This window comes from Argiope bruennichi, chromosome 11 (assembly GCF_947563725.1).
Source record: "Argiope bruennichi chromosome 11, qqArgBrue1.1, whole genome shotgun sequence".
Classification (NCBI taxonomy): Eukaryota; Metazoa; Arthropoda; class Arachnida; order Araneae; family Araneidae; genus Argiope; species Argiope bruennichi.
The window spans coordinates 27,968,732-27,993,110 of NC_079161.1; the positions used below are offsets into that span (position 1 = coordinate 27,968,732).

Here is a 24,379-nt window from a genome sequence, read left to right on the forward strand (position 1 = left end):
GAGATATTACATAAATTAAGAAAGATATTTTTTAGTACCCATAAGGTTTAAATGCTCAGTGACTTTGTTTTCATTAATCATGTTATTAAAAAAAATTAACATTTATTGACGAACACACTGATATTCACCGTTACTCTAATTAGACATTATAAAATCTGAATAGCTAAACATAAACGTATAAACAGCTGTGCGCCGGTTTCTATGACAACATAGGTGGAAAGGGAAAAAGGGGTTTCTAAGGCAGAACATATGCGTTTACCCAATTTTATAGAGTAACGTTTCCCCTTTTTCGTTTCATTAAAAAAAAAAAAAAAAACATATTTAATAAGAACACCTGTTTTACTCAATTTTTTAGAATAATTTTTTCCTTTTTCGCTTGCTTTAAAAAAACAACTAAACATAAAAAAGAAACGTATCAAAATTCTAGACAAACTGCGTATTACATAAATTAAAAAAGATATTCTTTAGTGCCTATAAGGTTTAAATGTTCAGTGACTCTTTTTCAGTAATCATATAAAAAAAAATTCTTTGTTTCAGTAAAAAATATTATTATATTAAGTGCATATTAATCATTTCTACTTTAATTTAAAGCATAAATTCTACCGGAGCAAACTGAAAATTAGAAAGATACATATTACGTTATGAGTGAAGGCCTTTATAATATTATGACTATCAAAATTTGAAGTTTTAAAATATTTTGATGAAGAAGCTATTACAGTAGGAATTATATAAAATATTTAATTATTAAAATTTTAACGAGCATTAAGATTGGCGAACCGGCTGGGCGCCAAAGGCGGCTGGTTGAAAATAATTTGGAACCGAATTAACAATGCAATATTCTGTTGCATCTAATATCTATATTCAAAGATATTTCGAATTATTTAATCTTTTTGTCTCAGGACTGATAGTCAATCGTAGGAAAAATAATAAATTTGAAGCAATTTGTTAAATAATACATAGGCTTAAAAAAAGTTTATTAATTTGTGGAGTACGTGCAAGAGAAGAAGTTGGATAAATAAAAGAGGTTCCCTTCCAGAAATATTTCATTTTTCCTCCAAATATAAATTTGGCGTGCCATAAAAAGGAATGTTTATCTACCGCCGAACTGTGAGAAAATAAGTTTTCAAATATTGAAGGGATGACATAGGAATAGTTCGAGATTGAATGAAATCAATTCTGTTTACGGAAGTTGCCACATTTTCCCTCTTGCACAAGACACAAAGAAACTGGACCTCAAATAAAGAAAGAAGTTTTCAGAGAATTTTGAAAAATGTGGAGGTTGCGCTTTATTTTAAAACTAAAAGCAAATACACGATTTCCATAAAATTCTCGCGAAGTGATATGCAGGTAACAAGTGATTAATCAAAATTTAAGAAAGAGAGAAAATATTCTTGGTTTATTCATCAAATAAAAATTAAAAACTATTTTTGATTTTCAATTTTTGAGTGAAAGTTGTGTAAGCTAATAGTAGATTTCATTACAAACTGACAATTGTTCAAATATTGTACGTCTTTTGCTTTAAAAAGTATTTTTTTAATTAGTAAGTTTAGTAATTGCAAATATTTTTTAAAATAATAAAAGTAATAAAACGGCATTTCATCTTATGTTTTATTTAAAAAAAATTGTTAAAATTTTTTTTATTGTCTTTGAGTAGGAAAAAATAATCTTTCTAGAACCAATAATGTATATATATATATTTTTACTTTTATATCTGTTGCAACGATTTTAGGATACATAAATCTTCCATTACTTGTATCTGACGAGTCCAATAACTACTCCACTCTTATAACATAAAATTTTCTATAGTTAAATAAATGTAGAATCGAAGAAATCGGATGTCACATAAGATATATCAATCTAATTTGAGCTATTTAAATTGGAAGTGAAATTAAAATTTTCAAAGAGATAATCTCATGTGCAAAGAGAATATGGAGTATAAGTGATGTACATTAAGTTATGAGATCAAAACTGAAGTACACTCAATTCTAAGAAATCGGGGCGAATATAATTATGTGATGAATGGATTTAGTTTCGCTGTCTCCTTTACCGAAATGAAACTAAAAGAAGTGATTAGCAAAATATAAGAAAAATAAATCTAAATAAATGGCAATATACAATGTATTCACTTAAAATATGGCGTTAACACGATACAAAAACACTAATCCAAACTTTATCTTTAATCTTAAAGTATTTCAAGCACAAATACTTTGCAACTATTCTTCATAATTGAAAATTAGGAATTGAATATCTAAAATTTGTCGTTGAAATATCAGATATAAAGGGACGCTCTACAGCGCCACCTGGGAAAAAAGAAATATGATCTTCGAAATTGTTCGTTTTCGTGAGGATAGGAAATTACTGCACAATATATTTTCGATCGAAAAAATTATACTAAAGGTGACATTTAGTAATAATGTGAAGCTCAAGTTCATTGCGCTTATGATTACAGACAACATTAAAATAGTTGCAATCACAACAGATTAATTTTATAAAATTTAATATTGGTTCCGGGCATACAAAAATACACAGAATAATAAGTATTAAATTAAAAAATGGCCCTTGTTTTTTCGGAAAATATAACCTTTGTTATGCATCAATTATAAAAAGAAATAATTTCCGTCAGAAAGTTTGAAAAAATAAATGGTTATAGCTGTAAAAAGCAATTATTAAGAAAGCCAGAAGAAATTCCCATTAAATATAATTCTTTAGACGTTTTCACATCACTAAAAGATTGAAAAGAGTATTCGATAGAAGAAAGCCATGGTCAAGTACTTTATGAATGCCAAATAAAAACCTAAAATTTGTGAATGACCATAAATGCATTATATTAGAAGCAATGTTACGAAAAGAATTATTCATAAGAATAAGTCGAAATTTTGTATGCTAAAAATGGCATTGTCACTGATTCATGCAGAAATTTAGATGTGATGATGTTTTAAAATTTTTACTCTTTTATTGTAATATTTTATCGAAAAAAATATATTTTAATTATAAATATTAGTGCAAAACGTATAGCAAATACCTATATTCCGAAAAAAAATTAATGAGTATGATCTTTAAATTTAATGTTCTGACTGTCACCTGAATTTATCATTTCCAATGATTTCTTTTTCCATTTCGCCCCTATTTTGTTTAATCAAAATGTTTAAAAATTAATTATTGGGTTCGATCCTATATATTGAGATCCTCTGTATGAGATCACCCAAAATCACAAAAGCGAAGGATGCAAATCTGGTTATTCATCAAAAATGACACCTCCATTTCGACATTTCTTTACTCACCACTTTAATTAATTAAAATAGTTTTATAAATTGTATCATATTGCAAGTTGTGTAAGGGAAAATCAGTAGCAGGTATAATTATAACAGCTTTTGAAACAAAAGCTTATATGAAACGTAGGTTTGACGGTAGAACACAGAAATTGCGTTTTTCGCCGTAGAGATAAAAAGTAATGTAACAGAATTTAGTAGGAGTCGGGCAATCTTTGTGATTTCTAAGCGATCGCAGCGCCTTTGTCTTAGAAGTCGGAAATATAAATCAATAACAATTTCCGCTATTAAACTGAGGAATACTTGAGCCGACAATGTTTAGGAATTATCTTTTTGAAATCGGGTACATGCTAAAATATTAATTTGGATGGAAGATATTTTTGAATTAGCCAATTTACAAAATATATCACAATTTTGCACAGAAATTATATAATTTTCGATTGTGATATGAAAAAATTGTGACATTTTAAAGGTAAATTATTATTACTATAATTTCCATCATATGGAATGGTACTTCTTGTATTCATATTTTTTTTTATAATTAAAAAGGTCGATTCCGTTTTAATCTTGCATGAATTACTTTATTATATGGAATGCATTAACACCACGTGATTTACATTTTGTATATTGGAAGACTGTCATTGATCCAAGATTAATATTCCTATTAATTGTTTTTAGTGATTTCATTAATTTATATAAAAATGTTTTCTTTTCTAAATATTCTGGGGGTATGAATACATATCAATCTATTTTATACTTTTTCAAATCTCTGAATTATGAATTAAATTATTTATTAATAACAAAAAAATTTTTTGCTTTTTTTGTATATTTTTATTTTATTTACTAAATACAAAAAAAAAATGCTATTGCGTTGTATTATTGTTGAATTTCTTATAGAGCAGTAATTAAAATACGCCTACAGGGATGCTAAACCTTCAGGGTATTGTCCGAATTTGTTAAATGCTTAAAAGCGCAATCTTGCTACGTAAGTGATTCAGATAGATTGTGGTTTCTCCAAATTCATAAAATGATGATAAAACAAGCATTAAACATACGTTGATTCTTTAGATAGTTTTTGAAATGTCACAAAATAATTTTAAGCAATAACCATCATTTCTATTAAGAAAAGTAAGATTATAAATATAATGATTTTCGTTTACTTATATTAAAGTCGTGTTTTTAAAGCAACACTAGGCGTATTTTGGGACGGACGTCGAAATTTTGAGCCACGCACAGATGACGAGAATGACGTCTAAGCATTCACTCACCACCTTTCCAAGCTTCCACAGCACAACAGCGGGAGGGCGTTTGTCCCTGACGGATTTTAAGTACGCCAGACCCGCTTGTATGGCGATTCTTTAGTGGAATTGGGTTCCGATTTTCAACACTCCGGTTCCGAAGCCGAGACCTTACCATCAGGCTACTGCGGCCCTGTGAGTATAAAGAATACATTTTTTTAAAAAAATACTCATTTATCTGTGAATAAAAGCGTAGATTTTTTAAAGTATTTTTTGCTCGTGAGATTTAAATTCATTATTATAATATATATTCTGGATTTAAGAATATAATTTATTTCGGAACTTACAAGAAGGCAGTTTTACATGGAAGAAACAGTTCATCAATTGGTTTTAATTATCTTCTGAGAATTTAAAAATCGTTCATTAATATTATAAATACCATATGTACAAATTTCGAAAATTCACATCAAGAAAAAAATAAAAAAAAATTCTTTCAAGCATCAATTTTCCTAACGTAAAATAAATAAATGAGGGGAGAAAAATCTTTTAAAAATTTATCTCAATGAAAGTGGAACATTCTTCATGTTCTTTCCCAAATATTGCTTGAAGCATAATATTTTACTGATTTTTACTTCTGTAATAATTAAAATTTGCTTTCTCTTAGAGATTTTCTGAGAGCAAAAATCACACCAAAGCAAAATTAATATTGTCGGGCCGTAGGAAAATGTATATGGAATTTTATCTTAATTAAGAAAATCAAAACTATTTGTTAAATTCTTGTCTTTTTCTCTGTTTCTCGAAATCTATTTAAATATGTTCCACGTTGACTATATTGGGCATATATTAGGGATTCATTTTTATACTAATAGTTTTCACTTTCATGTATATGAAAAGTGATATTCCAAATATTTGTAGAATAAATATTAATCACTTCACAAGCAACCGTATATTTTTTAATAAACTATTTCTTACATTAAGAGTTTTTTTTAAACTATATATGAAAATATTTGGACCAGAATGTAGAAGAGATACTGTAGGAAAAAAGTTAATCTGTATTGAAAAGAAGAATACAAATATTCGTTCTTGCTTCAGTAAAAATTTTTTGTGAATTAATCGGAACTAAAAGAAAGTTCACTTCGCAACTCTTCAAGATGATTGTGAATGAATTCCGTCGATGAATCTGGTTAATAATGACTTTTTCAAATTGTTCAAGTAATTCGAAATGTTACAAACTGAATCTTAAATTAATTTCGTCTTAACAATTGCTATGCATTGTTACGAATAATCAATATTTTTGAAATAATGTAAAAAGCACTGTTAAATGGAATTGTTTAAAATAAAATAAAAATAATGTGGAGTAAAAATGGTCCAGAATGAACAATGCAACGTTCAGTTACAGCAAATAAACAATAAACTGAAAATAATTTGCATTGTATTGTTCGTTGCAGCAACTATTTATACTCAACAAGGTTTCAAATGATTTAAACTATTTTTCCATTTGTTTCTTGAACGGTAGTTGATCGTAGGAAAGATAATAAATTTTAAGCAGTTTATTAAATGATATATGCGCTTAAGAAAATTTTAATAGATTGTTGAGTATATGCAAGAGAAGACGTTGGATAAATGAAAGGGGGTTCATTTTTATCCTAGAAGCATTTCATTTATGGCTGGAGAAAACTATAACCATAAAGTTGGTGCTGCGTAAAACAGAATGGTTTTTCTCGCATCAAATTGAGAAAAGTAATTAAACAAATCAAACGGCGAGAAAATTATGGGGAGATGATGTAGGAAAGGTTCCAGATTGAATGAAAGCATTTCCGATGACGAAGCGCGCCTCTTTTTTCTTCACTGCCCTCGCAGAATTACCAAGAAACTGGACCTCAAGTAAAGAAATAAGTTTTCAAAGAATTTTAAAAAATGTGGACGTTGCACTTTATTTTAAAACTTTAAAAAAAAATACACCATTATCATTTATTCGGAATGTCAAATATTTGTTTAGAAAAAGCATATTAGCGCTGCTTTTAAGATGCGTATTGGAACTGTCAAACATACATATACATATAGATATTCAGATGCAATGAAATGCATGTGAGAAGTGAACGAACAAAATTGGGAAATGAAAATATGAATATGAATTTTTTTTTCCACCACTTAATGTTAATATTTTAGTTAGTTTGAAAATTTGGTAAGTTACCATATTTTATATCGTAAATTTTATAAATCTTATTTGATGCGTATTCGTTTATTCGATTTTTATGTGTTTAAAAGTAATGCATACTCTTGCATTCAATAAATACAAGGAAATTTTTTTGAAAATAATAAGATTAATAAAACTGCATTTTATATCATGTTTTATTAAAAATTTGCTATAATTAAATATACTTACGTCTTTTGCTTTTAGAACTAAGACTTATTTTCTAAGTTCTATTTGATTTGTAATGACTTAAGAATAAATAAATGTTATATGATATGTTTTATTCCTATAATATCCACTCTTTTATCATAAAAATTAAAGTTTTTCATAGTTAAATAAATGCAAAATCGGAGAAATAGGACGAACCAACTTTATTTTGAGCTGTTAAATTAGAAATGAAATTAAAATGTTTTATGAAAGTAACACGTGCTTAAAAGGCTCAAAATGATAAGCGATGCATATTGGTTACAATACTAAAAATTTGATGCACGTTCAATTCTAATAAACGGGAGTAAAATGTTTTCATTTTTATGATACATGGATCAAGTTTCACTGCCTCCTTCACCGAAGCTAAGCAAAACGAAATCGAGAGCAGAAACGCGATGAAATGACATTTATATAACCGACATGTGCAGTGCATTCATCTCAAAATGACATAAATTTGAAACAAAGCACTGATCTTAACTTTATTTTCCAGTTCAACAAGCTATTTCAGAAAAGGAAATTTGGTAAATATTTTTCATAAGTGCGAAAAGAAACATTGAAATCTAACATTGAAGATTTAAAAGGTTATTTGATTCCAAAGAATTTAGAAGTTCCCATTCATCTTGATTGGATGATTCCTTTTTGACTTATAAGCATTTAGAGTGTTATACGCCATGAACATGTTTTGAAGAGAAGTCTGTAAATGATAAAAGATGCACAAAGTAAATCTTTTAAAATGCTTGAGCAATGAAAATAACTGTTTTTACAAATTTTCAAGTTACTGGAGGGAAGCATTTTATCTTGGCATGCAGCTCGCCAATTAGGAATTTTTTTATTTTAATTGGATTATGTTACAACGTTGTTTAAAACGATATGTAACAATAATTAGGACAGAAAATACAAGAGTTATTCTAAAAATATAGCCTATATGTAATGAAAGCAACATTTTAAACACTTTGGCTTGCTTCAACCGGATTATCTTGTGATCTAGTTAAAGCGAAAAAATTGTTCTTCTCACAACGCTTGAAGACGGTGATGAATGGATGCTTTCTGTAGATGAGTCTAAATAATAATGATTTTTGCCATTGTTCAAATAATTCAAAATGTATTGGTGAAAACTAAAACATAGCAATTAATACGTGGATATCACTTTTATTCCATATATTGTTACAGATAATCAATATGTGTTTAAATAGCCTTACATTGTTAAAAAATAAATTTGGAACAATAAGAATTCATAGGAGGGAATACTATATTCTGTTTTGGCAGAGTTTTATATTCAAGAAAATTTTCCATTGTTTAATAACTTGTTTGTAAAGGGCAGATAATTGTTGAACGTAATTTAATAAAACTGAATCCATCCTGTCAATGTGCAAATCATTCTTAAAATAGAGAAAGAAAGATAAAAAAATTGAATCCTATATGGATGAGAAATATACCATACATTTGGAACAGTTCAAATAATTATTTTTATTCTTATAAGTACCAAAAAAAATCAAGTTAAATCTTATGCAGATGTAGTTGAGTTAACTCTATCAAAATGGCGAAATTTACTACTTTTTGAGTTGGTTCGGTCTTAAGAGCCTTTCTCAGAGCTCCAGCCTCTATTTCATATAAAAATTGCCTTTAATTTAGATTCCCTTGTTTACCATGGCATAAAGGAAATAGTCCTATTTTAGTGAGTGAGTTTTCAAAGATGACGATGATGATAACTGATGTTACAACTGCTTTCATGCAAGTATTTTTTTCCATGATGAGTCACAAATTCGGATATCTGTTTAGAAAAGCTTACGTCTATTATTTTATATCTAAATATGTGGGAAAAGCTTTGATATATTTATATTTTAATTAAATATTTTACAATTGTAACTGGGCATTAATATGCCTTTGCTAATCGGAATTGTTTCCATAACATGAATTTTTTAAAAAAATGCCGTATTTTTGTAAAAAATTTTCTAATTGTTTCTCAAATAAATTTTGCTATTCAGATACTGTTAACTATGAAAACAATAAAATTTTATTAAATCGTTACTTTCTTGCCCTGTTTGATTATTTGTGTGAAAATAAGGGACTAGGTGTAAGCACATTTTGTTATATTCCTGTACTTGAAGCTTTAGTCACGTTTTACTTAATTTGCTTTTTGTGTATTCTGTAAACAATAAAAGATTGACATTAAATACATTTTTATTCAAATTATTGGAGAAACAGATATAAATATTTGAAAAATATATCGAAATCGGATAAACGCAGAAACAGTAGAAAAGCGGCAAAGATCAAACATTACTTTAAAAAAAGGATAGCAATATAATACAAAACAAAGCGTGGCCGAAAAATTGCAAATTTTACAAGGCTCCAAATGATTGCATATCAAAGCTTAGCCAATATATGTTGGTGGAAAACTCGTTGAATACTTATTTTAAAGGATTATTCGGAAAAGTCCTTTCATCCGTAGAGACTCAAATTTATTTTAAATAATTTTGAAGTTTTACGTCCTTTTTTTAATCTGATGTACAATTTTAAAATTTCCGTCCGAACTTGATAGGATTATCTTTAAATAAAATAAACTGCCAGCGACATTTCAGTATTTTCGGTTTTTACATAAAAATTTTACAACGTTTGCATCCATATAACTTTTCAAACCTTTCAGAATGAACAAAAACATTAACAATTTATTTTTCAATATTTTTATTTATTTAATTATTTATTTTTATTTTTATAACTGAAATGAAGCTTTCAAAATCAAATTTGTTTGAATTTTTTATATATTTTTTACTAGAATTGAAATTATCAAATATGAGTCTTTAATATAGTAACATCATTTCCTAAAGTCACGCTAGTTTAAAATTTTAATGCTATATTTCTAATTAAATTTAAATTAAAAAATAAAAGTAAAATAATTGCTTCCGCATTACAGCGGTGATTAAATTCATTTTTCAATCAATCAAGTAATATCAACAAGGTAGTGAGTTGCACTGGGTATGGATTAGAGATCTTGGCGTAATCTTAAGAACGATAAGTGAAACAGGAGATTGTTATGATATAAATCATACAAAACATATAACATCATATAGAAAAATCGCTCTTTCCATTATATGGGGCCACCAAATGTTCTAAATCAATTATGTTAAAGACGACGGCGTTAGTAAAACATACATTTATTCTTCACAATAAGTAGACGTACAAGGATATAAGTAATTTTAGAATAACAATAAAACAAGGTGATGCCACTCAAGCTAAAGTAATTATACAAAATTGTTTGCTTGCTTGCTTGCCGCAACAGTAATATTTTTTGATATATCCTAATTCAAACAAAAAAAATGATGAAAATCGAGTTATTTCTAGTTATTTTCTACGATTTGTGCAAAATTTGTTTGGTTGTGGTTGAATGTAAATTGAACAGAAAGTTAGATTTTAAAAATATTTATCCTGCTAAAAAAATCGAAATTTAAAAATTTTCCTTAAAAAATTATCCGATTTATAAACTTTCTCCTTCTTATTGAATTTTCAACATGTCTTTACGAATTCGTCTTTGAAAAATCCTTATTATTAACTTAATAGATTTTTATACCTGCATTAGGTTCAGAGAAAAAATAATACTCACATTTTTGTGCAACATTTCTTGATTAAGATTTTATTTCTGAAAAACGAAGCCAATAGTTTGAATAAAAATGTATTTAATGACATTCTTTTATTGTTTATAGAATTCACAAAAAGCAAATTAAGTAAAACGTGTTTAAAGCTTCAAGTACAGGAATATAACAAAATTACTTACTTACTTACTTAGTCCCTTACACCTAGTCCCTTATTTTCACACAAATAATCAAACAGGGCAAGAAAGTAACGATTTAATAAAATTTTATTGTTTTCATAGTTAACAGTATCTGAATAGCGAAATTTATTTGAGAAACAATTAGAAAATTTTTTTTTACAAAAATACGGCATTTTTTTAAAATTCATTGTTATGGAAACAATTCTGATCAGCAAAGGCATATTAATGCACAGAAACAATTGTAAAATATCTAATTAAAATATAAATCGAAAACGCCATCTTTAAATATACGAAATCATTTTCCACAGCGAACGAACTGAATACCCAACAGGAGTGGTCTCCTGAAAGCTTTCTCGCACACTGTCTCATAAAGGTATCATCCCTTATCCCAGCAAAAGAAGGAAAAAAATTGCATAGTTTGGAAATGCAGAGAATGCTTTGCATGGCACTGGCGTAAAATAATTTTGATTAAATTATGACGTGAATTTTTTTGAATCTGTGGGTCATCCTTGTTGAGTTTTTCGGCTTTTCCTTGGATACTATAGTGAATAGTAGCCGAAAATCAAATTTGTGCTTTAGTCGTGCTTTTTTTTTCAATCCGATTGAAACCAAACTTTTTCACAGAACTACAATTGCAATAATAAATTAGACACTAAACGATATGTTTAAGTCATTCCGTGTTTGACAAGTGTCTGAAAGTACAGATCGACAGATAGGAAAGGAAAGGAAAGAATAATCGTTAGGTAGATTTGGCTAAAAATTTGATAAATGTCCACAGTATGGATGTTAAATATGTGGACCGTATTTTATCCATCTAGCTCTTTTCCTTTTGTAGTTATGGTATAAACATGTAAGGTTCACTTTGTGTATCGATGAAAGAATTGTAATCGTTTAGCTTATGTAAACTTGTGAAAACGAATGTTGGCAACAGAGGTTTGGTTGTCGATGTTCGCCATGGTTGTAATCTACACAGATGCTTTACCACAATAATAGATTTTTATTTTTCTAATTAAGTACTCTTTCTTAACATTTAAATTTCAAGAAGCTGATTATAAATCAGCCTTATAAACGTGTATTCGACCAGTCGTTTAGAAACATTTCCTCTGAAGAGATTTTGCTCACAATTTGACAGTAAAAAAGGAAATTTGGCATGTAGGTATGCATTAAATATCATCCGTGCACCTCAAAGTGTTTTCGAGTTATGTTAGACGCAAACAGATAGAGAGACAGACATTTTTTAAAGTGTTTTTCGAATTCAGGGAGATATAAAAAGCAGGAGATTCGCCAAATATTGATTTTTGATTTTTTTGACGAGTAAAATACTTTCTTTATAATGAGTATACGAAAATGAAAAAATGGGTTTAAAAACATCAATACAAGCTTTATTATCACATTATTTTAGAGGCCAAATTATACTCCAATTAGCGGGAACAGTTATCCAGTAACATTGATACTGCAGCTTCCTAGTGAAATGTTGACCATAAGCATTGTTTTCCATGAAACTAATTTTAAAAAAAAACTGAATTTTTCTTTGATTTAAGGTAGGGTTTGACGGTTTTCAAACCCGGTTTTAAAAAACCTGTTTTTTAAAGTAAATTTGTCACATTCGAAAATTGGTTTTTAAATTAAGAAAACCGGTTTTAAGAATTCATATTATTATGTAAAAATTAATTATGAACTTATTTGATCTGCTATTCATTCTATGCAACGGGCAGCAAACACATTGTTTCAACGTTGCAAGTTACGTTGGTCAGTACTTGTGCACTGCACAATTGCGCCTTGAATATTTATTCAATACCTTTAATTTCACTTTTAGATAAAAATGAGTAAGTCGGAAGTTTGGGATAGTTTCAAAAAGTTTGCGAAAGACAAGACAATCTGAAATCATTGTAATAAAATGTTGAGCTGCAAAGGATCATCTACGAGCAATCTACATAATCATTTGAAAGCAGTTCATAAAATAATTGTCGGAAATAATTTAATTGTTTAGTTTCTTGAAGACCCTGAAGAAAAACTTACAAATCCAAAAACACTTAAAGCCGAATTCTTATTATTTGAACAAACGAATAAAAGAACAAAAAAATTAGATTTCTAATTTGATGCCAAACTCAGTAACTAGTGAACGCGTATTTTCAATTTCGGGCAATATTGTGTCCAAAATAAGAACGAGACTTAGCCACCTTTCAGTGGATAGTTTATGTTTTTTAAAATCCTATTTTCTTTGGAGAAGCTAAAATTAGTGAAAATAATATAAATATTATTTGAAATTTTTGTTTGAGTTTTCGTTATTTTGTGTAAGTAATATGTATATGTAATCTTTAATTTTGTTTTTTATATTTTGACTTTGATATTGATTTCGTTTTTTGTTATTTTATATAAATTAAAATTAAAAAAATTGAATAGGGAAAAATATTTTATTTTTCCCTATTCAATTTTTTTTTTTTTGACAAAAATTCGAAAACCGGGTTTTTTGGAAATATCGAATTCGAAAACCGGTTTTTCAAAAAGTCAGTTTTTGTATAAACCCTAATTTAAGGGTTTATACAAAACGCAAGTTTATACAAGTAGCAAGTTTCCTTCACCGAAGCTAATCAAAATGAAAATATGAGAAAAAGCACAAGAGAAATAAACTTAAATAACTGACATCGTGAAATGTATTTATTTCAATCTGACATCGATTAGAAACAAAACACAAATCCAAACTTTATTTCTCAGTGCAAGAAAAAATTTCAGACAAGAAAATATTGCAAATATTCTTTATACAGAAAAAAAAATGACATTTAAAACTAATATTTGCAGCTTGGAGAGGTTTTTTGATTCCGAAGTTTTTTCAACATCTTTTATTGAATTACTTCATTTCAAATTATACATTAGAAATTCATTATTAATCTGACTGCAGCAGATGGCTGCAAATGTTAAAAGACGCTAAAAAGGAATTCTTTGAATTCTTATGAAATCAAAATTATTTTAATAAATATTTTCATGAAGACGGTTGAAAGATTCTTTCTAAGCATACATCTTGAGAAAAATGGTTATGGAATTGCTTATATTTATGTAAAATGCAATTTTTAAAACAGTATATAAAAACATTTGAAATAATAGATATCAAAAGCAATGGGAAGAGAAAATTATTTGCATTGGAAAGAAGACAATAACATTTATACTTGTTTCTAAGGTCTTTTTTAGTAACTAATCAAAGCTGGAAAGAAGTTCTGCCCACAATACTTTAAGGCGATGATAAAAATGCACTTTTTGAAGACGAAACTGGATTATAATGATTTTGATGTTGTTCGTATAACGTAAAAATTATTGTTCGAACTTGGAATAATAATGATCTTCTCATAACAATATAATGCATTTTTTAAAACAATCAACATATATGTAACATTGAAAAAAATACTGTTAAAAAACAAAGCTTTAATTAAATTTGGAACATTAAGAATCCACAGGTAGCAATACTAATTTCTGTTGATATCTTTTTTTAACATTCAAGAATGTTCTATATTGTTTAAACTATTTTTTTCGCTTTTTTTTCTTTGGAAATGCATTTAAACACTTAATTTTATAAATTTGAAGTTATTTCTTAATTAAAACTTCTCATTAAACACAGAAAGTTTAAAAGATTTATAGTACACGGATGGGCAGCCGCTAGATAAAGCTCCTTTCGAATGGAATCAAATCATACACTTGGTGCAACAAAAAGAAGGGGTTTTTTTCATTTCATCATTAAGTTCAGTGTAAACAAATCAAATCAAATCCTGTACGGAAGAGGAAAAATAATAGTTTAGAAATAAATTACGTCTATTTTTTGGGCGGAACGTATTTATTCAAAAGCAGTATGCATTTTGGAATAATGTGTAAATGTTTTTACGCCTGTCATTCAAATTATTGTGGTTGCCGCTCAGAGATGGAAATGGCCAATTTTAATGTTTGAGAGTCCTTTCGGAAATGATGATGCGGTAGCAGATTAAAAAATGTTCTGCAGCACTTGATTTGAGCTCTAGTTTTTTAACTATGAATTTCAAATTTAGATATTTCGATTCAGAACTGCTTTTATTTTTATTTTATATCTAAATACAATGTTAGCGAGAAAGAAGAGAAATATTCATTATAGAGTACTATTTCTAAAATTAATTCCTGACTGAAATTTCAAATGTGTATGTAAATTATTTTAAAATTTTACTTCTTTTTTTTATTTTATATACTAGTTTGAAATATTCATCCAAAATATATAATATTTTTTTTTTTCAAAAGTACGCAGTCAGATTTATTTATAAATTTTGGAATTTGCACAAAAAAACTTTTGCAACATTTTATTAAAGAAAATGAGATTTCAGAATATAATTTAAAATTTGTTCTAATATTTTCCCAATGGACGAAAAAACATTTCTATATCTTTTTCCTGAACTCCTGAGTGCAGAAAAATATCTTATTTTCTGGTTACATATCCTTCCGGAGTTAATGCAGGGAATACCCACTGTTGTAAGCCAGAACATGTGGTTAATGCATGATCGTGCATTAACCATGTGCATTAATACAGCAATGTACTGGTGCATTACTCAACGCACTAGTGCATTTTTCTATTGGATTAATACTTCCATGTTACATATCCCGGAAGTTGGATTGAACGTGACTGACCTGATTTTAGCCTTCATGTTCCCCGGAACTCAGACCCTTGGATTTCTTCTTCTTGGGCCGCATAAAATTGCTTATTTATCAGAGACCTTTGGATACAGTGGAAGATCGCGTGGCACGGATAGTCTTGCAACTGCAACCATCACAAGCACATCGGGAACGTTTGAAAGCGTTTGGAGATCCTTTAAACGACGATGTCGGCCGTGCAGTGATATTGACGGCCGCAAAATCGAACAATTTTTAGAAAAGTTTTTCAACGTTTCCTTTCCGACATTAAAATGTCTGTGCTCTAATTGTATTCTACAACTGTATTGCAATTTTCACCAAACAAACGTCGTTTGCGACCTTATGTTCTTTGGAAATTCTTACCTTCTTGATGCCTCTTACCACTCCTCTGGACATTTCGGTTGGATTCGAAAACACCCTCCGCAAACATCGGTAGCGATGTTACTATTGATCAGCAGGCATCAATTCGTGCTTTCTGGTGCCAATTTTAGTTTTTCTTGAATATCTTAACAATTCTTTTGTTTTCCCACTACATTTTTTATGTTATATTCAAAATGTGTAAAATACCTTACATTTTCATGGGTTTTTTTTCTTTTTCTTTAAGTTTTAATATTTTTGCAGATAAGGGTTCCAAACAACTTTTTTATTTTCAGTAATTTACGATCATCTGGGTCATCAAATCGTCATATTGCCAAAGCGAAAAATAAAAAAAATTAAGAATTTGATTTCTCTTAAAAAAGAATTAGTAGTTGAAACATCATTTGTTAGTTTTTAAATAGTTTTTCGCAGTTTCACACAATTCTCGGACACTATATTTTTACGATTTTCATCTACTAAGAATCGTTTGGGACCATAGAGTTGAACTATGTTTGAGACCCTTTGTTGTATGCTGATTTTTTATCCTCTTGATGTCTATTGTCACTTCTCTAAATTTGTCGGTTGAATTCGGCAACACAACACCCTCTATATACTGACATACAACCAAATTATAAGTGTTTGTTTTTGTTTCTAATGGCACTTGCCATAGACAAGCCCGCTGACTTTAGAAGTCAGTGATTTTAAGCCAAGGGTCCGTCTCTTGCTTTTCAGTAGCGCGATCTAGGGCCAAGAGCATGACCTAGTTACACACACGTCACAACCCTTTTTACAGAGTGGACTTCATTCAAGCATTTCATTCACAGATCGTAAATTAGACCTGAATCAGAGAACGACCGATCCTGATCCAGTATCCCCAGTGGTATTACTCTCGACATGGACGACTTTCTGACTAATTATGACTAAAATTTGTGACTAAAATTTTTATTCAAATGAGAATAACAAAAATGCTTCCAAGTTTTACTTTACATGCTTAATTTCGTTCCAATTAAGCAGGCGAAAAATTTCTTTCACAGAAAATTTTCTAAAACAATAATCATGAAGCACATAATATAATTTTGTGTTTTTGCCGCAATTTTAATTTTTGGTACTTACCCATTTGATAACATAAAGATCCATATAAAATACGTGTTGATATTGAATAGCTTTTTGTACTCGATGGATTTAATTTCTTTCCTTAGGTTTTTGCCCTAGATCAAAAATCTGAAAACATTTCTTTTAGATTATAATTTTTTTTAGCTATTGACTTTCCCCTAAGCAATCAAAATGACCATTAAGCAATTCAAAGCAATCCCAGAATTTGACACCGTTTTATTTTGACTCTAACGAACGAGTAACGCTATTCAGCAAGCAATTCAACTATTTTTAATGAAAAGAGAAAATTATTAATTTATTACTGTAGCACACAGCAGAAACGCCAGTTTAGAAATATTAAATACTATAATTCAATTGCTTTAAATTTTAGAATATTTACTCCGTCGTTTCACGCTGTTTTTCCCTTTCTTTATCCAAATTAAAATAGGAAGTTGAACTCCTTAGTAATTCCAATAGACGGCGCTCGTTATTACAATTCTTTACAGGGCAAATCGGCAGGATTCATGATCTCCGGTACATACTGTTGCATATGTGGTCTAATAGTTATTGAGTTCTAATTTGCCTCTCAAATTGTTGGTAAAATCCTATATGGGCCCACTTTTTTGGTGACTTATTTGAAATCTCACCAAGTTGACTACTAATTGAATATTTGTTATTATTATTATTTTTCAACTAAAAAACAATACTTGAAGGCCAGAAATAATAATAAATAAAATAAAATAAATATAATAAAAAATAAATATAATATAATAATATATATATATTATAATATAATAATAATAATTTATAATAAATAATAAAATAATAATAAAATAATAATATAATATAAAATATAATAAAAAAATAAATATAATATAATATATATATTATAATATAATAATAATAATTTATAATAAATAATAAAATAATAATATAATATAAAATATAATAAAAAAAATAAATATAATAAAAAAATAAATATAATAAAATAAATAAATAATAATAAAAATAAAACAAATAAATAAAATAAGTATAATAAAAAAATAAAATAACATAAAAAAATAAAAATAAAATTTAAAAAATTCGTCTATGTTGCCACATTGGCTACGTTATCGCTACTCGTTTGTTGAGAATTCAAACAGACGGCAAGAGGTATGCTGTGCTAGGATCCACCCAATTATTTATTACGTTACATGAAATTATGTATAATTTAAAAGTAAATTCGTTTTTGGATAGTTTACTCCAGCGCCTTCCATTCCTCTCCATCCGTTGCCTGCCCCACCAGTAAGACTTTAAAATATAAAGCAACGCTCAACAGCGCTATCTGGAGAAAAAGAAATATGTAACATATGCCTGCATTAGTTAATTGCTTTAATTCCTTTATTCTGTTGTGAACAAATATCTCTGCTTCAAAAGCCTGTAATGTGGTCTTTTAAGTAGAAGCAAATGTTGCTATTAATCTTTTACGTTATGATTGATTTGTTAATTTAATTGGTTCAATTTTAAAACTGACAGATAAAAAATTCTTTAAATTATAGTTGTTTTTGAAATTTTCTATGTTCTTGCTATCAAGAAGAAATATTGGACGTTCTGGTTTTTCTTTGCAATTTTCATTTCGAAATTCTTTCTACTTTAAATTTTTCGTTTTCAGTTTCATCAATTGATCGATTTTGAATCAACAGGCAGTCCTTTAAGAAATATTTAATAAAGGAACTATTGAAGAATTCTAAATAAATCCTTTAAATATATTTAATAAATAATAAATTAACTATTTAATCATCAATTAATATTTATTAATCATTGATTTTCTTTGAAATTGTTTGTTTACTTAAGGACAGGAAATAATTGCAAAATATATTTTCTATCTAAAAAATTATACAAATTTTGAGATATAGTAATGTTTTGATGCCACAAGTTAATTCCGTTTACTATTATAGCCAATATTAAAATAGTTCCAGTTACAGCAGATTAATTTTATGAAACCGAACACTGGGTAGAAATTTTCGATATACAAAGAACATGGAATAATAAATATTAAATTAAAAATTGGATCTTGTCATTTCAAAAGTACGACCTTTGTATGCTTCAATTATAAACAGAAATAATTTCCATCAGAAAATTTGTAAAAGTTGGTTAGAGCTCTAAAAAGTATTTATTAAGAAAACCAGAAGAAATTCCCATTTCTCAGTAATTTCTTATATCTTGTAAGTGACATATTATATGCTGGCGAGTAAAAAATTCTATCTTGATACAAAGCCAGATACTATTCGGCAAATTTAAAATTAGCATAATAATTTACAATTTTTCACATCACAAGGTTCAAAATGGTATTTGATAGAAGTTCATGGTCAGGAGTTTTTAATGTCAAATAAAAATTTAAAAGTTGTGAATGACCATAAATGATGACCAAAAAATGATATTAGAAGCAATGTAACAAAATAATTATTCATAAGAATAAGCTGAAATTTTGTATACTGAACTTCGAATTTTCGCTGATTCATGCACAAACTGAGATGTTATGATGTTTTAAAATTTTTAAACTCTTCTTTTGTAATATTTTATAACATGTGAAAAGACACATTTTAATAATAGATATTTGTGCAAAGCGTATAGCAAATTCCAATACCCCCCCTTAAAAAAAAAGTAATACGTATGCCCTCTAAAATTAATGCGCTTTCTACTGCCTGTATTTATCATGTCATATCAGACTTTTTTTTTTTTTTCGTTTAGCCCATATTTCGTTTAATCAACTTGTTTAAAAAGTAATGAGGTTCGATCTCATATGTTAAAATCTCATCTATATGAAAATAACTAACGCGAAGTGCTGCATGTAGATGATCACTAAATGAAAATAACTACTCCAATTCCACATTTCATTATTTACCACTATGTTTAAATAATTTATAGTTATAAATTCAATACCATAAGTTATGTAGTCGCCAAAATTAGCAGACTTCTAATATCAAGAAAGCTTTTGAAACAAAAGCTAATTTAAAGAAAATGTAAAGAATTTTCACGAGCGGAAGAACGAAAATGATGCCATGCCAGTGATATAAACGCTGGTGCAACAAGACGGATCGGGCTTTCAGAGGAATTTCTAAGTAATCGCAGCGACTCTCTCTAGCGGAGACTTGCGCCGAACAATGTTGTCTTGTTGAAATTAGTATTAATTTTGCTGAAAGAAATTTTCTAATAATCTAATTTAGAAAGTGTGTCTCATTTTTGAAAAGATAATAAATAATTTTCATTTGTGCACGAAAAAATTGTGACATTATATTTAGTCAATCGTTATTACTCATAATTTTTATCATATGTAATGGCACTTCTAGCATTGATATTTTCCGTTGTTTATATATTTTCTTTATAATCAAATACGTCGACTCCTTTTTAATCTTGCATGAATTACTTTATAAGATCAAATGCATAAATGCGACGGGATTTACATTTTGTTTACTGAAATGAAGACTGTAACTAATCCAAATTAATATTCCTATTAATTGTTTTTAGTTATTTCATTAATTTGTATAAAAGTATTTTCTTTTCTTAGGGTATGAATACACATTAATCGAACTAGTTTATGCTTTTCCAAAAGTCTGAATTATTTATAAATAACAAAAATATATTGTTTTTATTTTATGCTAAAAATTGCCATTGTGTTGATTTATTGTTGAATTTCTTATAAAGCATTAATTCACACACTTACAGTGATGCTAAAACCTCACGCTTCCGTTCGAATTTGTTAAAAGCAAATAAACTTACTTTGATTCTTTAGATAGTTTTTCAACTGTCACAAATACTTTGAAGGAAAAACCATCATTTGCAACCGAAACATTTATTTTCATAGAATGTGGAATTGTGATAATTTTAAAGAAATTCTTAGGATGTCGTGGTATATGTAAGGAATATATTTTCTGGGCAAATATTCATTAAGGTATTATAGAAATTCTCTAATTTTACTTCTTTTATCAGGACAAGTTGGACTCAAATTCTGTGACTAAGCCGTAATGCTAATCAAGACAGATAATATGAAATATAAATTAATCTTCTAGGAAAAATTTAATAATATTAGTCCTGAGGGGGAGGAGAACGAAATTACAGGCCTACACCAGTGAGATAACAGTTAATGTAACAAATGTGAAAACGGAGTCCGGCACTCACTGGAATTTTTAAACGATCGCAGCGCCTCTGACTTAGAAGTTGAAATATTCAGTAAAATTCAATTCCTATATGAAACTATGGGAAATCTACGCGAACAATATTCATTTCTCCATTTGAAGATTTCTCCCATTGAAATCAGGTGCACGCTTAAATATTCTTAAATATATTAAATTTGGACGAAACATAATTTTGATTAAGCTACTTTACAAAGTGCGACTCACTTTTTTAATAGAAACTAAATAATTTTCATTTGTGATATGAAAAAATTATGGCATTTTTATAACTATGATTAACTTTATAACTATTTAACTATGACTTATTATTTAACTTAACTTTATAACTATGACATTTTTATAACTATTTTTTAAATATAACTAACTCATATGGAATAGTTCTTCTAGCATTGATATTTTTCGTTGTTTACTACTTTTTATAATCAAATACATCGATTTTGTTTCAATGAATTAATTTATAAGATTGAATACATCATTACCAGGTGATTTACATTTTGTATACTGAAAGAAGAATAGCACTGATCTAAGATAAATATTCGTATAAATTGTGTTTAATTTTTTCATTAATTTATATAAAAATGTTTCCTTTTGAAAATCTTGTTGGGTTATGAATACATATCAATCTACTATTTGATACTTTTTCAAATCCTTCATTTATGTATTGAATTATTTATAAATTACAAAAATATATGGTTTTTGATTTTATCCTTAAAAAATACTTAATACGAAAAAAAATTGCCATTGCGGTGAATTGTTGCATTTTTTATAGAGCATTTATTTATACATAGTGATGCTGAAACTTCAAGCTTTCGTCCGAATTTGTTAAAAATTTAAAAGCACCCTCTTGGCACATAAGTGACTCAGATAAATTCTCCTGATTGATGAAATGAGAGTACAAAATGCTGTAAACTTACGTTGATCCTTTATATAGCTTTTCAACTTTACAAATAATTTTATGTAAAAACCATGATCTGCAACCGAATCATTTGTTTTCATAGAACGTGGAATTGTGAAACTTTTAAAGAAAATTTTAGGTTGTCATGCTATTATATATACAGTGGCTCAAAAAATTGAGAGTACACCATATTTTTACTTGATAAATCCGACTTTCAATATAAATAACACATTACCGAGAAGTGCAAGCATGTTTTTATTTTTACACATAACAAATGGTTTAATTTAGAGTAAAAATAAAGAAAAATCGACGAAAAACTTCTAAACTGAAAAGTTTTAGAAGCATTTTAAATAAACATACGTAGAATTTTGCCTCAAAAAATTGAGAATACACCAAGGAAATTTTTGCAATATCACGCATAGAAACAAAGTGTCACTATTAAGTTGCATGTCTTTTGGGTCTTATAATGGCCTCTAAACGTCATGGTACCGATTGACAAATTTTTGGTGGTATTTGAAGATATTTTACCCCATTCTTCTTGCACCACTTGTTTTAAATGGGTTTTGTTTTTAATTTTGGGTTTTTGAACAACTGTTTCGAGTGTGGCTCACAGATATTCAATGGTATTGATGTTGACTTAAGGATACATAAATCTTCCATTACTTGTATATGATCTGTCCAATAACTACTCCACTTTTATATCATAAAATTTTCTATAGATAAATAAATGTAGAATCGGAGAAATCGGTTGCCACATAAGGCACATCAATCTAATTTTGAGCTGTTTAAATAGGAAGTGAAATTAAAATTTTCAAACAAATTATGTGCAAAGAGAACATGGGGTATAAGTGATGTACATTAAGTAATGATATCAAAAAACTGAAGTACACTCAATTCTAAGAAATAAACGCCGAAATTAAACAAAAAGAAGTGATTTGCAAGCATGAGAAAAATAAATCTATATAAATGGCAATATACAGTGTATTCACTTAAAAAATGGTGTTAACTCGCTACCAAACACTAATTCAAATTTTATCGTTGAAGTCAACAAGATATTTCAAGCAAAAATACTTTGCAACTATTCTTCATAATTGAAAATAATGCATTTGAAAATCTAAAATTTGTTGCTGAAATATCAGATGTAAAGGGACACTCATCAGCGCCATCTGGGAAAAAAGATTTTTTTTTTTTTGAAATTGTTCGTTTTTATAATGATAGGAAATAACTGCAAAATATGTTTTCGAGCGAAAAAGTTATACTAAATGTGACATTTAGTAGAATTGGGATGCTCAAGTTCATTGCGCTTATGTTTATACACAACATTAAAATAGTTGCAATTACAACAGATTAATTTTATGAAATTTAAGATTGGTTCTGGACATACAAATACACGCAGAATAATATTAAATTAAAAAATGGCCCTTGTCTTTTCGAAAAATATAATCTTTGTTATGCATCAAGTATAAAAAGAAACAATTTCTATCAGAAATGATTATAGCTGTAAAAAGGAATTATTAAGAAAGCCAGAAGAAATTCCCATTTGTCAGTAATTTTTTATATCTTGTAAATGACTAATTTTTTGCCGCACATTAAAACTTGCAAGACAGCCAGACACTATTCAGCAAATTAATAAATAGCATGATTCTTTACACCTTTTCACATGACAACAAGGGTGAAAAGAGTATTTGATAGAAGAAAGTCATGGTCAGTAGTTTATGACTGCCAAATAAAAACTTAAAATTTGAGAATGACCATAAATGCAATATATTAGAAGCAATGTTACGAAAAAAATTATTCACAAGAATAAACCGAAATTTTTGTATGCTAAACATGGAATTCTCACTGATTCATGCAGAAATTTAGATGTCATGATGTTTTAAAATTTTTACTCTATTATTATTATATTTTATCGAAAAAAATACATTTTAATAAGAAATATTAGTGCAAAACGTATAGCAAACATCTATATTCCGAAAAAAAAATTAATACGTATGATCTTTAAATTTCATGTTCTGGCTGCTACCTGAATTTATCATGTCCGATCAAACGAATTCTTTTTCCATTTCACCCATATTTTGTTTAATCAAAATGTATAAAAATTAATTATTGCGTTCAATCTTATATATTGAGATCCTCTATACGAGATCACCCAAAATAACGAAAGAGAAGTTCTTAATCTGGTTATCAATTAAAAATTACTCCTTCCTTTCGGCATTTCTTTACGCAACACTTTTATTTATTAAAATTGTATTATAAAAAATATATCATCTTTCCTATGCTTGCATTCAAAATATTTGATACGTAAGTATCGTTAAAGCTTTTGAAACAAAAGCTCATATGAAAGGAAGGGCTAGAACGAGAATTGAACTACGACGAATGACGCGCAGATGAAAAATGAAATAACAGAGATGAAATAGGAGTCTGGCAATCTCTTGGATTACTGAGCGATTGCAGCGCCTCCTTCTTGATACCCGGAATTTTAAATAATATTCGCTGTAAAATAGATGGAAACTTGCGCCGTCAATTTTTAGGAATTCTCTTTTTGAAA

General features: G+C 28.1%; 1 protein-coding gene across 1 annotated transcript in view; it reads left to right on the forward strand.

The window, feature by feature from the left end:
- The first annotated feature begins 4,651 nt into the window (after positions 1-4,651).
- LOC129957426 (biogenesis of lysosome-related organelles complex 1 subunit 1-like) overlaps positions 4,652-24,379 on the forward strand; it is a 35,500-nt gene continuing 15,772 nt past the window's right edge. Inside the window, exon 1 of the mRNA XM_056069737.1 lies at positions 4,652-4,702. The gene's annotated coding sequence lies outside the window, so the exon portion shown is untranslated. The remainder of the gene's footprint in view (positions 4,703-24,379) is intronic.